A 14,079-nucleotide genomic window follows, 5' to 3' on the forward strand; every position below is an offset into this window, starting at 1 on the left:
GAGGTATGTCGCTATAAGCTTGGCACATCTAGCCACTGGGATTTTTGCCCATTCTTCAAGGCAAAACTGCTCCAACTCCTTCAACTTGGATGGGTTCCACTGGTGTACAGCAATATTTAAGTCATACCACAGATTCTCAATTGGATTGAGGTCTGGGCTTTGATTAGGCCATTCCAAGAAATTTCCCCTTAAACCACTCGAGTGTTGCTTTAGCAGTATGCTAAGGGTCATTGTCCTGCTGGAAGGTCAACCTCCGTCCCAGTCTCAAATCTCTGGAAGACTGAAACAGAATTTCCCTGTATTTAGCGTCATCCATCAGTCCTTCAATTCTGACCCAGGTCCCAGTCCCTGCTGATGAAAAACATCCCCACAACATGATGCTGCCACCACCATGCTTCACTGATGGTGTTCCCGGGGATGATGGGAGGGTTTGGGTTTGCGCCAGATATAGCGTTTTCCATGAAGGCCAAAAGCCCAATTCTAGTCTCATCTGACCAGAGTTCCTTCTTCCATATGTCTGGGGAGTCTTTCACATGCCTTTGGCGAACACCAAACGTGTTTGCTTGTTTTTTTTCTTCAAGCAATGGCTTTTTTTCTTGCCCCTCTTCCATAAAGCGCAGCTCTGTGGAGTGTTCGGCTTGAAGTGGTCCAATGGACAGATACTCCAATCTCCACTCTGGAGGTTTGCATCTCCTTCAGGGTTATATTTGGTCTCTTTGTTGCCTCTCTGATTAATACCCTCCTTGCCTTGTCTGTGATTTTTGGTGGGAGGCCCTCTCTTGGCAGATTTGTTGTGGTGCCATATTCTTTCCATTTTTTTAGTAATGGATTTAATGGTGCTCCGTGGGATGTTCAAAGTGTCAGATTTTTTTATAACCCAACCCTGATCTGTACTTCTCCACAACTTTGTCTCCTGTTTGGAGAGCGCCTTGGTCTTCATGGTGCCACTTGCTTGATGGTACCCCTTGCTTAGTGGTGTTGCAGACTCTGGGGCCTTTCAGAACAGGTGTATATATACTGAGATCATGTGACAGATTATGTGACACTTAGATTGCACACATGTGGAGTTTATTTAACTAATTATGTGACTCTTGAAGGTAATTGGTTGCACCAGATCTTATTTAGTGGCTTCACAGCAAAGGTTGACACAGCTTGACTTCTCTGCCGCCAGTACGCACCTCACTACATTATCTTTGGATGCAGTCGCACCATTGGAAGATATAGCTTGGACTGTAGCCTACAAAAGCCTATTCCTGCTCTTTTCCCACGATCCATCAAACACATTTGGAGTGTCATCATAGTGGTCTCTGAATTTTGGTCAGACTCGCTTTCGTTGAACAAATTTAAATTTGCGCCTTTTTCCAATGCTGATTTGAATGTTATTGATTAAACAGAGAAGCTTCAAAGATTTGTTTTCGCTAATATCCTTTCTGAATTTCAAAGTAGTCCTGGAAGTTATCATCTAGTTTTTCGAAAGTATCTATATTATGATTACAATATTTTTGCTGGTAACGAAACGGATTACAGTTAGTTTTTTTGCAATCCCTTACATATAACAGATTACATGTAATCCGTTACTCTCCAACCCTGATCATAGTGATGGCAGGGGCTAGTATTGAGGAGCTCATCAGCATACTGTAGCACAGAGAGAGAGCACTACTATTAAGCTCCACAGGAGTGGATTTGAGACCCACACTCCTCCCTGCTCTCTTTCTCCTCTCTCTCTTGGTTAATCCATCCTGACACTGGGTGGCTGCCCTATAGTATGTGCAGGGAGTAGTAGTGAGGCTGGTGTAGATCTCCGACAGTTTGCATGGCTTTCCTGAGTAAAATCACATCCGCATCGATGTCTTCAAACCAATGTCTTCAAACTATGTGCATCAAGACCAATTCCTCTGCTTGGATTGTAATTATGCAGTTTGTTTGATTATCTCATGATGAGGACCTCTATATTGTTATTGGGAAGCCTTTCCACCATGGCATGAAGGAGAATTATGTTATAGTTTGAGATTATAATGCAGGCTCTTCAAAGACATTGAGCTGCTAATTGCTGATTGTTGTCAACAGACATTTTAATAGAAACCATCTTGAGGGTCCTCTCCTCTCTGTAATTAAGTCATATCTGCAACCTATTCCCTATTTTGTTCACTACTTTTGACCAGGGCCCAAAAGCCTCAGGTAAAAAGTATTGCACTATATAGAAAAATAGGGTGAGATTTGGGACACAGATATGACTTATTTACAGAAAGAGGAGGACCCTCCAGATGGTTTCTATTAAAATGTCTGGTGACAACAGTCAGCAATTAGCTGCTCTATGTCTTTGAAGAGCCTCTACTATAACCACAAGCTATAGCATAACTATCCTTCATTCCACATTCAGGGCCAGAGAAATCCAGACAACAGACATCTCTGACTGTAAGGATATTGTATCTGTGATACAGTGTGGGGGTCTGTATCCTGCCTGCTTCCCTTCCTGCCTGCCTGACTGGCTGTGTTAAAAGTATAATGTATCTGCTGGAGAGTGGTGGGGGAGATAGGTCTGTATCATCCCTGCCTCCTTGCCAGGCAGTCAGGCTGTCCAGGTTAGGATGTCTGTCACGATATCACTGCTGCTGCTCCTCTCACACTGCAGGGATTTATTTTTTTATTTAACCTTTATTTAACTAGGCAAGGAAAGAGGGAGAGAGAAAGCGACACGGTTGAAAGAGGAGTCAAAGGAGAAGAAAGAGGAAGCCTTCCCTTAACTGCCAACCTCTCACTACATTTAGGACTTTCCCACAGTCTTAAACATAAAGGTGCAAGTTGGAACCAAATAAGGTTTTTGAGAGCGATGCTATAGGGCAAGTGTCATACTCATGCCACAGAGGGCTGAGTGTCTGCAGGTTTTTGCTCCACGCTTGTATTTGATTGATAAATTAAGGTCACTAATTAGTAAAGCACTCTCTTCACCTGGCTGTCTAGGTCTTAATTGAAAGGGAAACACTAGGCTCTCCATGGAATGTTTGACACCCCTGCCATAGGGAACCATTTTAGGGTCTCTGAAGATCCATAAATGGGATTGTTCTTTGAAGAACCATTAATAAAATTCCAAATGAGAATTGTTTCGGCCCTCCAGGACCACAATTTAATTGCCCTACTGTAGGGTTTTAAGCTTATTTGCATAATTCCCAGGGTGTCTTTCGAGTGCAATTTAGAGTTACCAGTACCACCCATGATGACTGTGTTTGCTATTGACAGAGACATGATTTTTGCATTCATTCAGTTATAGTCTTTGAAGAATTCGGAATATTTGTAAATGCCGTGTCAAGAACCCCACATGACCAGGAGCTTTTTAAGACTCAAAGTGCTGCTTTTGTCAGGCTCTTCCCTACCCTATGATCATGAATTATCATCGTGTCTTTTCTGCCTTCACACCAGAGGAGGCTGATGGGAGGAGCTATAGGAGGACAGTCATTGTAACGGCTGGAATGGAATAAATAGAAAGGTATCAAACGCATCAATCATATGGAAACCACATGCTTGACTCGGTGCCATTAATTCCATGCCATTGCAATGAGCCTGTCCTCCTATAGCTCCTCCCACGAGCCACCTCTTCTTCACACACACATGAATTATTTGGTACCAGATGACAGCATTGGCTGTGACTACTTGTTTGTTGCCGGCTTTGACACAACATCCTCGGCCCAATGTCAGGCTGAAAAGAGGTGGCTGTTGCGTCGTGTCGGGCTGGTGACAGGCCCCTGTCACCTCTGGCTCTGGAATCAAGGGGGGTCGAGTGGGGTGCAAGTCGTCACTCCACTCTTCATTTTACCGACATACGAGACAGATCCCGATCTTGATATAGCACTCATCTTCTAGGAACACAATCTGTCTGTCCAATCTGTCTTCCTATGCTACACTGTTAGCTACTTTGCAATTTTATCAGTAACTCACTGCATTTGTGTCATGATGTGAGAACAGTAAGAATTTGTGTCACTACCAAAGTTTAATGGTTTTAAATGACTGTCTTGTATTTTCTGGATAACTCAGTTGTAGAATTTGCTTGCAGTAGGTCTCTTAAAAAAAGAGAAGCTGCTCAAGGTTATTAAAAAGAGGCGCCAAGTTATTCTTCTTTTGTTGATATCAGGTAACGTGAAACCTACTATAACTCTGGCCCTGATATGCAATGTCTCCAAACCCCCTTTGATTTAAAATCTGGTCTTGGCATTTTTTCATTTAATTGTACGCAGCCGAAATCAACTGAAGCTGATGTAATTGTGTTTTCTGAAACCTCAGCAAGTCTGTTCTTGATAAGGATATTTGTATAAATGGTTACAATGTGTATCTCACTGACTGAGTGGGGGTGGGGGTGTATATAGAAAGATGGGGGGGTGGCTATATATGTAAAGACTAATTTCTTTGTAAGTGTGGCAAGTCTGAAACTATTTGTAAACAGTTGGAATTTCTTGCTTTGAATCTTGAGGTTTCAAAGGGTCTCTCTGTAACTGTGATTGGCTGTTATAGACCTCCCTCTGCTCTCATGATGCATTTTCTTCTTTGATGCACCTTATGTCTAAACTTCTTTATAGTGAAATGATCTTGATTGGTGATCTCAGTAGGTGTTGGTTAAAGTCTGTGTCTGATGATTTTAACATGTATTGTAATTCTATAAATCTTATCCAGTTGTTAACTCACCCACCCGCCCAAATGTCCAGAGAAATCTACCCTCATTGATTTGATATTGACAAATGTTCCACATAAATATTCTGTGGTTGGTGTTTTCTGTTATGATTTAAGTGACCGTTGTGCTGTTGTTGCTGTTAGAAATACAAAAGGTTCCTAAGACAATACCACACTTTATTCTTAAGAGAAATTGTAATAGTTCTAATGAGCAGGCTTTCTTTCATGATTTGTTTTATTTTGACTGGAGAAAGATTGAGTTTATTCCTATTTGTAAACTTCCTGGAAAATCTTTTATTATGTTTTTTTTCCAAATAGTAAACAAACACACACCATTTCACAGGTTCAGAGTTACAAGCTGTCTTGTATTATTCACAAACATAATCTAGCCTGAGCTAAGGCAAGGAAATCATGTTCTGATGCTGATTTGCTTCTTTTTAGGCAGCTACGAAACAAGTATTCTTCTCAGGAATATTTGATGCATGTTACCACTGATAACCTGAACAACCCTAGAAAGTTTTGAAGGTTATTAAGTCTATGTCTGGTAACAGTAATGTCAACGAATTACCATCATGTGTATCGAAGGACTCTTGCTGTATATGACAAAACTGAACTGCTGAATTGTTTCAATGAGCACTTTGTATCATCTGGTAGGCTGTTTGAGTATCCTCTGTCTCAACCCTGTGTGGATGAACCAGTGAGAGCTTGTCAAACTTTTAGCTTTTTGCCATTCTCAGTGCAGGAGGTACATAAAGCCCTGAAATCCTTAGACCAGAGAAAACCTGCAGGTCCTGAACTTCTTGATCCCTGATTTGTAAAACTGGCAGCTGATTTCATAGCTGAACTACTTACATCTCTGTTCAATCTAACCCTGGAATGTAATGAAATATGATGTCACCTCCTTTGCATATGAAGTCACCTCCTTTGCTATGAAGCCACTAAATAAGATCTCGTGGAACCAATTATCTTCAAAGTCACATAATTAGTTAAATAAAGTCCACCGTGTGGCAATCTAAGTGTCACATGACCTGCCACATGATCTCAGTATATATACACCTGTTCTGAAAGGCCCCAGAGTCTGCAACACCACTATGCAAGGGGCACCACCAAGCAAGTGGCACAATGAAGACCAAGGCGCTCTCCAAACAGGTCAGAAACAAAGTTGTGGAGAAGTACAGATCAGGGTTGGGTGACAAAAGAATATCTGAAACTTTGAACATCCCACAGAGCTCCATTAAATCCATTATTTATATATATATAAAAAATAATATATGCCATTTAGCAGACGCTTTTATCCAAAGCGACTTACAGTCATGTGTGCATACATTCTACGTATGGGTGGTCCCGGGGATCGAACCCACTACCCTGGCATTACAAGCGCCATGCTCTACCAACTGAGCTACAGAAGGGCCACTAAGGACTGAGGGGGCCACTATTTAAAAAGGGAAAGAATATGGCACCACAACAGATCTGCCAAGAGAGGGCCTCCCACCAAAACTCACAGACCAGGCAAGGAGAGCATTAATCAGAGAGGCAACAAAGAGACAAAAGATAACACTGAAGGAGCTGCAATGCTCCACAGTGGAGATTGGAGTATCTATCAATAGGACCACTTTAAGCCGTAGTCTCCACAGAGCTGGGCTTTACGAAAGAGGGGTCAGAAAAAAAACATTGCTTGAAGAAAAAAATAAGCAAATGCGTTTGGTGTTCGCCAAAAGGCATGTGGGAGACTCCCCACACATATGGAAGACTGTACACTGGTCAGATGAGACTAAATTTAGCTTTTGGTCCATCAAGGACATTGCTATGTCTGGCACAAACCCAACACCTCCCATCACCCCGAGAACACCATCCACAGCACCATGCTGTGGGGATGTTATTCATCGACAGGGACTGGGAAGCTGGTCAGAATTGATGGAATGATGGATGGTGTTTCAGTCTTCCAGAGATTTCAGACTGGGATGGAGGTTGACCTTCCAGCAGGACAATGACCCTAAGCATACTGCTAAAGAAACACTAGAGTGGATTAAGGGGAAACATCTAAATGTCTTGGAATGGCCTAGTCAAAGCTCAGTCCTCAATCCAATTGAGAATCTGTGGTAAGACTTAAAGATTGCTGTACACCAGCGGAACCCATCCAACTTGAAGGAGCTGGAGCAGTTTTGCCTTGAAGAATGGGTAAAAATCCCAGTGGCTAGATGTGCCCAGCTTATAGAGACATACCCCAAGAGACTTGCAGCTGTAATTGCTGCAAAAGGGTGCTCTAAAAAGTTAGACTTTGGGGGGGGGTGAATAGTTATGCAAGCTCAAGTGTTCTGTTTTTTTGGCTTATTTCTTGTTTGTTTCACAATAAAAAATATCTTGCATCTTCAAATTGGTTGGCATGTTGTGTAAATCAAATGATACAAACCCCCCAAAATCTATTTTAATTCCAGGTTAAGGCAACAAAATAGGAAAAATGCCAAGGGGGTGAATGGTTTCGCAAGCCACTGTCTCAGGTATGTCTATATCCTGGGAAATGTTCTTGCTACTTACAACCTCAGGCTAATGTGATTAGTATATGTTCGCTTAACTGTCCCGGGGGTGGACAACAACGAAATTGATCCCCATTTCAGGAAACTAGGCATATGTCGTAATTCACGACTTCACAGAAGAGCTATTTGAATGTTTTTTTTAATCAAAATGCGTTTTTTGGTCAGAAATATTTTCTGTAACATTTGAACTTTCATGTGCCTTAATAACCTACGTGTATGCCATCTGTAAATACGAATACAATTGTTAAATTACAAGCCCTGTTGATTAAGCCACAGAAAAAGTCAGCAACCTGCCCGCTAGCAATGATTGGCAAAGATAATGAGTGGGCTGGACATGCAGAGAGAGTAGTTTGGATTGGTTTGCCATATAGATCGTTTCTGTCTATTTGAGCTGGTCAGTCTGTTTTGGTAATCCTGTCAAACTCAGCTGTTTTACAAATGTATCATGTAGTGGAGCTGCATAAGTGTTGTTCTCCACTTTCTGTGTGTTGTTCTCCACTTTCTGGACACATACAACAACACAGAGTTACACATGGAGTAAAACAAACATACAGTCAATAATACAGTAGAAAAAGTCTATATACAATGTGAGGAAGTGAGGTGAGATAAGGGAGGTAAAGTTTAAAAAAAGGCCATGGTGGAGAAGTAAATACAATATAGCAAGTAAAACACTGGAATGGTTGATTTGCAGTGGAAGAATGTGCAAAGTAGAAATAGAAATTATGGGGTGCATAGGAGCTAAATAAATAAATACAATAGGGAAAGAGGTAGTTGTTGGGGCTAAATTATAGATGGGCTATGTACAGGTGCAGTAATCTGTGAGCTGCTCTGACAGCTGGTGCTTAAAGCTAGTAAGGGAGATAAGTGTTTCCAGTTTCAGATATTTTTGTAGTTTGTTCCAGTCATTGGCAGCAGAGAACTGGAAGGAGAGGCGGCCAAAGGAGCAATTGGTTTTGGGGGTGACCAGAGAAATATACCTGCTGGAGGGCGTGCTACAGGTGGGTGCTGCTATGGTGACATGTGAGCTGAGATAAGGGGGGACTTCACCTAGCAGGGTCTTGTAGATGACCTGGAGCCAGTGGGTTTGGAGACGAGTATGAAGCGATGGCCAGCCAACAAGAGCATACAGGTCGCAGTGGTGGGTAGTATATGGGGCTTTGGTGACAAAACAGATGGCACTGTGATAGACTGCATCCAATTTATTGAGTAGGGTATTGGAGGCTATTTTGTAAATGACATCGCTGAAGTCGAAGATTGGTAGGATGGTCAGTTTTACAAGGGTATGTTTGGCAGCATGAGTGAAGGATGCTTTGTTGCGTAATAGGAAGCCAATTCTATATTTAATAACTTTGGATTGGAGATATTTGATGTGAGTCTGGCAGGAGAGTTTACAGTCTAGCCAGACACCTAGGTATTTGTAGTTGTCCACATATTCATATACATATTCTAAGTCAGAGCCATTCAGAGTAGGTATGTTGATAGCTAAAGATATGGAGAAAACACCTGGATTACATTTTCAAACTAAGGGCAAACGTGGCATGGCATCCGTGACAGGGCGACACGTCCATCACACATGATGAAGCTGTTCTAGCTAGCTACATTTTCAGATATTACACGTTTCTAATTTTGACAGAAAGTGGTCTCATTTCAAGCTAAAGTGTACTGTTAGCTAGCTAGCTAACGTTAACTGGCTGGCTCCCTAGCTAACGTTATGTCTATGAAGATATTATTCATATCCTAGAGCCATTTGCTTTGCTAGTTAGAGCCTAATATTAGCTAGCTTACATTGAACCTGGTTGGTTAGCTCCCAGCAGATTCATGCACGGTAGAAACGACATGATTTGGCACTATGTTCATTGTTGTTTAACTATCTAATGTTAGCTGACTGGCTCGTTAGCTAATGTTACGTAGTGTGTAATATTACACGTTGCTTAGCTAGCTAGCTACATGTCTTAAGCTAAAGTGTAAAACACCCATTGAATATGGCCGGTGTCAGCATACATTGGCAAAAAAGCGTAATGAAATTTTTGCCAGCAGGGCTGGTTAGGCTGTTTTATTGTTATCGAGAGGTAAACAAATCACCGGCCAGAGCGTCAACTGTGCGCTCTGAACGCTCCGACAGCGAAACGAGATGTGTGGGGCAACGATGCTGAAGGGGTGTAGACATTCAAAGGCCATTTTCTCAAAAGTTAGTTTACAAGTTTATCAACTTTCAGAGCAGAATTACCTTTCCATTGTTCCTCATATTTAGTGTATGATATACTATTTTGTAGTCTCTACTTTTATCCAATGTAAAAAACACAATTTCAAATGTTGCTACATAAGACCAAATCCAGGTGGTGAGTCACAAATACTGTACAATCCAGGTATTCAAAGCTCTTAGATGGCTGGAATGGAATATATTAAATTATGTCAAACACATAACCACCCCCGCACCCAAAAAAATGGTTTGATACCATTCCATTCACTCAATTCCAGCCATTATTATGAGCCGTCCTCCCCTCAGCAGCCTCCATTGATGTAAATGATATATTTCTGTATTTCATTTTCAATAAGTTTGCAAAAATGTCAAATATGTTCCCACTTTGTCATTATGGGGTATTTTGTGCAGATGGATGAGATAAAAATGTAATCAATTTTTGAATTCACAGCTAAATGTGGAATAAGTTAAGGGGTATGAATACTTCCTGAAGGCACTGCATATCAACATGATTCTGCTCTGCTTCAATGTAGCTAGCTAGCTATCAATAATAGTCAAATGTAGCCTAATTAGCCTTAATGCATTGCCCAAATGTATAATTTGATAAACTGTGAGAAAAGGCAGAGAAGGTTTTCACGACAAGTGTCATACATTTCTCATACACGAATCATTGATGAATCACACAAATACAGTGGTTCTTCATTTAAACGTTGTTTGCGGAGTGCCGCAGAATTCTATGGCACGTTTTTTAAGTGTCAGCCATTGTTTCCAGAATGACACAATTTACCACAATCTGCCACCATCTATCACAAATGGTCGCAGCATAAACTCAAAACTTTTAAAGGAAGAACCACTGTACTGTACATGAATGATGAAACATACTTAAAGAACCTATACAATACCTCAATTTTATTGTTACATTGTACTAACTGCCAGGCTTGTGAAGTGAACATATAACATGGAGTATGGCTGTTTCCTCTTAGGACACAGCCAGCTCTCTCTGCATTCACATGGCATGTCTGGACAGGAATCCTCAGCCTGTCTGTTGCTCTCTGGATGGAGCCTATAATTTGTCCCAAATGGCCCCCTACTCTCTTTTTAGTGCACTACTTTTGACCAAGGCCCATAGGACTCTGGTCAAAAGTAGTGTACTATAAAGGGAATGGGGTGTCATTTGGTGGGGACGCCCCCAGGTTGGGCCTTCACCATCACTTCCCCTTATACCATTTCAAAGACACTTCATGGTTTCTCCCGTTGCTGAGCTACCTGAGGTGGCCAATAGACATGAAGAGAAAATGAAGAAGAAGGGAGACTTGGAGAGGCTTCCCAGTACACTGACACAAACCTCCATATCAATAACTGTCACGCCCTGGTCGAAGTATTTTGAGTTTTTCTTCATGTATTTGGTCAGGCCAGGGTGTGACTGTGGTTTTTGTATGTGGTGTGTAGCTTAGTGGGATTGTAGCTTAGTGGGGTGTTCTAGGAGAGTCTATGGCTGTCTGAAGTGGTTCTCAATCAGAGGCAGGTGTTTATCGTTGTCTCTGATTGGGAACCATATTTAGGCAGCCATATTCTTTGGTTGTATTGTGGGTGATTGTCTTGATGTCCTTGTGCTGTGTTAGTTGACACAAGTATAGGCTGTTTTTGTTTTATTTATTGTTGGGTGATTCTGTCACGGTTTTCATATGGTGAAGGAGAGTCGGACCAAACTGCAGCGTGTATATTGCGATCCATGTTTAATCAAACAACGTAAACACGAATAAACACAAACACTACAAAAACAATAAATGAAACGAAAACCAAAAACAGCCTATACTTGTGTCAACTAACACAGCACAAGGACATCAAGACAGAGTACAAATATATTTTTAGGTAAATGAGTTGAGAAAGTTTAGAGAGCCTCGACCACAAAAGAGCCCCTGCTCATACAAGCACTCTATAGCCTCACGTGTTCATTGCCTTATAGGTTACTTTGTGGTTCAGAATGGGGATGAATACTGGTTTATAAAAACATTTGACAAGCATGAGCCGGATCAAGCCTAATTGGTGTGTCCAACTGCCAGATGGGCGGCTCCCATTTCAGACAAGACGAGCAATAGATGCACTTTTTGAAAATAGCATTCCCTGCGTAGTGCACTATTTATGAAGCACTACACAATTTTTGTGTTGGATGTTATTTGGGACTCCAAACAACAAAACTCCAAATCCACAGACAGTCACTATCATAAATAGCGAAGGCTTGATAATCAAATGGTGATTAAATTCCATCTATTTTGAAATCTTCTTCAAAAGCTTATGGTTGGAGGGAGAGGCCTTTGAATCCCCACTTCAAAGAGCAGAGACATAAACAGAAAGACTGCCTTCATAAGAAAACCAAATTACTAGTTTTACAGAGAAACATTGGTTTGATCCACATCAAACTATTGTAAACCGTTACACTTAAACCTCAGGCTACAACCTGTGTCTGTGCGTGCATTTACTTCTTGCTTGGATGTCTTTGTGTGCGTATATATTCTTTCTGTGTAAGTCACGAGTGTCTTTCCATAAATGTGTCTCTCTCTATGTGACATGTAGGAGAATATAACACATTAGATCTTGTAAAAGATAATACAAAGAAAGAAAAAATGGTTTCTTTGTATTTTTCTTGTACCATCATCTTTGAAATGCAAGAGAAAGGCCATAATGTATTATTCCAGGCCAGGTTAAATTTAGATATTGGACACTAGATGGCAGCAGTGTATGGGTAAAGTTTTAGTCTGATCCAATGAACCATTACATTTCTGTTAGAATTTTTGTATCAAGGCAGCCCACATGTGCCTAATTGTTTATTCATAACTTTTCATGTTCAAAATTGTGCACTCCTCAAACAATAGCATGGCATTATTTCACTGTAATAGCTACTGTAAATTGGACAGTGCAATTAGATTAACAAGAATTTAAGCTTTCTGACAATATCAGATATGTCTATGTCCTGGGAAATGTTCTTGTTTACTTACAACCTCATACTAATCGCTTTAGCTTATGTTAGCTCAACCGTCCCACAGGTGACTCACCAATCCTGAAGATAGGGAAGGGTTAGGCACTAGGGTTAGCATGAGGTTAAAATTATTGTTAAGGTTAGTGTTAAAAATCAGATTTAATGACCACTGTGCAGAGCTGCATTCAGAACCAAGATTCATGATGAAAAATGCTAACCTGCAGACTAGAACACAAACATAGCCTCCACAAATGTGAAATGTGTTGTTTTACAGAGATTAGCTCCATTAGTGGAGGAATCTGCAATGCAATTAACCTGTCTTGAGCACAGCAAAGCCTGCTCTCAGATTCCTGCTGTATGGCATCGGGCTGGGGGCCAGGGTGGATGAAACAGGCAGACAGGGGGCTCAGGGGCTGAACAGGGTATGGTAGTAGGTGCCAGGCGCACCAATTTGTGTCCAGAACTGCTCACTACTGGAATTTGTTCCCTGCCTGTATGGACCCATAGAGATGTTTACTCTGTTAGCTAGGGGTCACCTGCACACACACACACACAGACTGTGTCATTATGAATAGGAGCTAGCTGGCTGTGAAGTGGCCCCAGAGTGAGGTATAGAAACATATAGGCCACCAAGAGGTAAATGGTGACTTCTCTAAATAAAAGACTAACAGACTGTAGAGAGGGATTGTTGAATTATAGCCTGCTTACAATATGCTGGCTGAAGGACGCAGGTTGTGCCCCAAATGGCATCCTATTCCATATGGTCCCTTGTCAAAAGATGTGCACTACATAGGGAATAGGGTGTCATTTGGGACACAGGTGTATGCCTAGCTGCTGAAATGCAATCTCTCCCTTGAGAAGCTCCCAGTTTTCTGGTGAACAAAGTAAGAGACAGCTTGTTCAGGGAAACTACCTTTTCACCCAAATACATGTCTAGCTGATGGAGTGCATTATCAATGAAAGAAGAACGGGTTCACCAGTTCATAGAAACTGGCCTATTTTCTTTGTATCATTTGACTACTTACTCTACATTTAAAAAGTTTGGGGTCACTTAGAAATGTCCTTGTTTTGAAATAAAAGCTCATTTTTTTGTCCATTAAAATAACATCAAATTGATCAGAAATACAGTGAAGACATTGTTAATGTTGTAAATGACTATTGCAGATGCAAACTGCAGATTGTTTATGGAATATCTACATAGGCGTACGGAGGCCCATTATCAGCAACCATCACAACTGTGTTCCAATGGCATGTTGTGTTAGCTAATCTAAATTCATAATTTAAAAAGGCTAATTGATCATTAGAAAACCCTTTTACAATTGTTAGCACAGCTTAAAACTGTTGTGCTGATTTAAAGAAGATTAAGATGGGCAGAAAAACACAGACAATGGACAGAGGAACTCTGCCTAGAAGGCCAACATCCCTGAGTCGCCTCTTTACTGGTAACGTTGAGACTGGTGTTTTGCGGGTACTATTTAATAAAGCTGTCAGTTGAGGACTTGTTGAGGCATCTGTTTCTCAAACTAGACACTATAATGTACTTGTCCTCTTGCTAGCTCCTATTTCTAACTTCTGAACGGTAGTGTATATCCCTTTTGAAAACAAATTAATGTTCTCATTAAGCCACTATCTTTCATGTGGAACATTCACAAAAAACTATGGTTCCATTCCTTATCTTCAGAATAATATATTTAGATTTTCCCAAGCAG

General features: G+C 41.1%; 1 protein-coding gene across 8 annotated transcripts in view; it reads right to left on the minus strand.

Annotated features, from left to right (window-relative positions):
* The window catches only part of LOC118371478 (receptor-type tyrosine-protein phosphatase F), a 430,463-nt gene that overhangs the window by 330,975 nt on the left and 85,409 nt on the right, over positions 1–14,079 (minus strand). The window lies entirely within an intron of this gene.

This window comes from Oncorhynchus keta, chromosome 26 (genome assembly GCF_023373465.1).
Source record: "Oncorhynchus keta strain PuntledgeMale-10-30-2019 chromosome 26, Oket_V2, whole genome shotgun sequence".
Taxonomy (NCBI): Eukaryota; Metazoa; Chordata; class Actinopteri; order Salmoniformes; family Salmonidae; genus Oncorhynchus; species Oncorhynchus keta.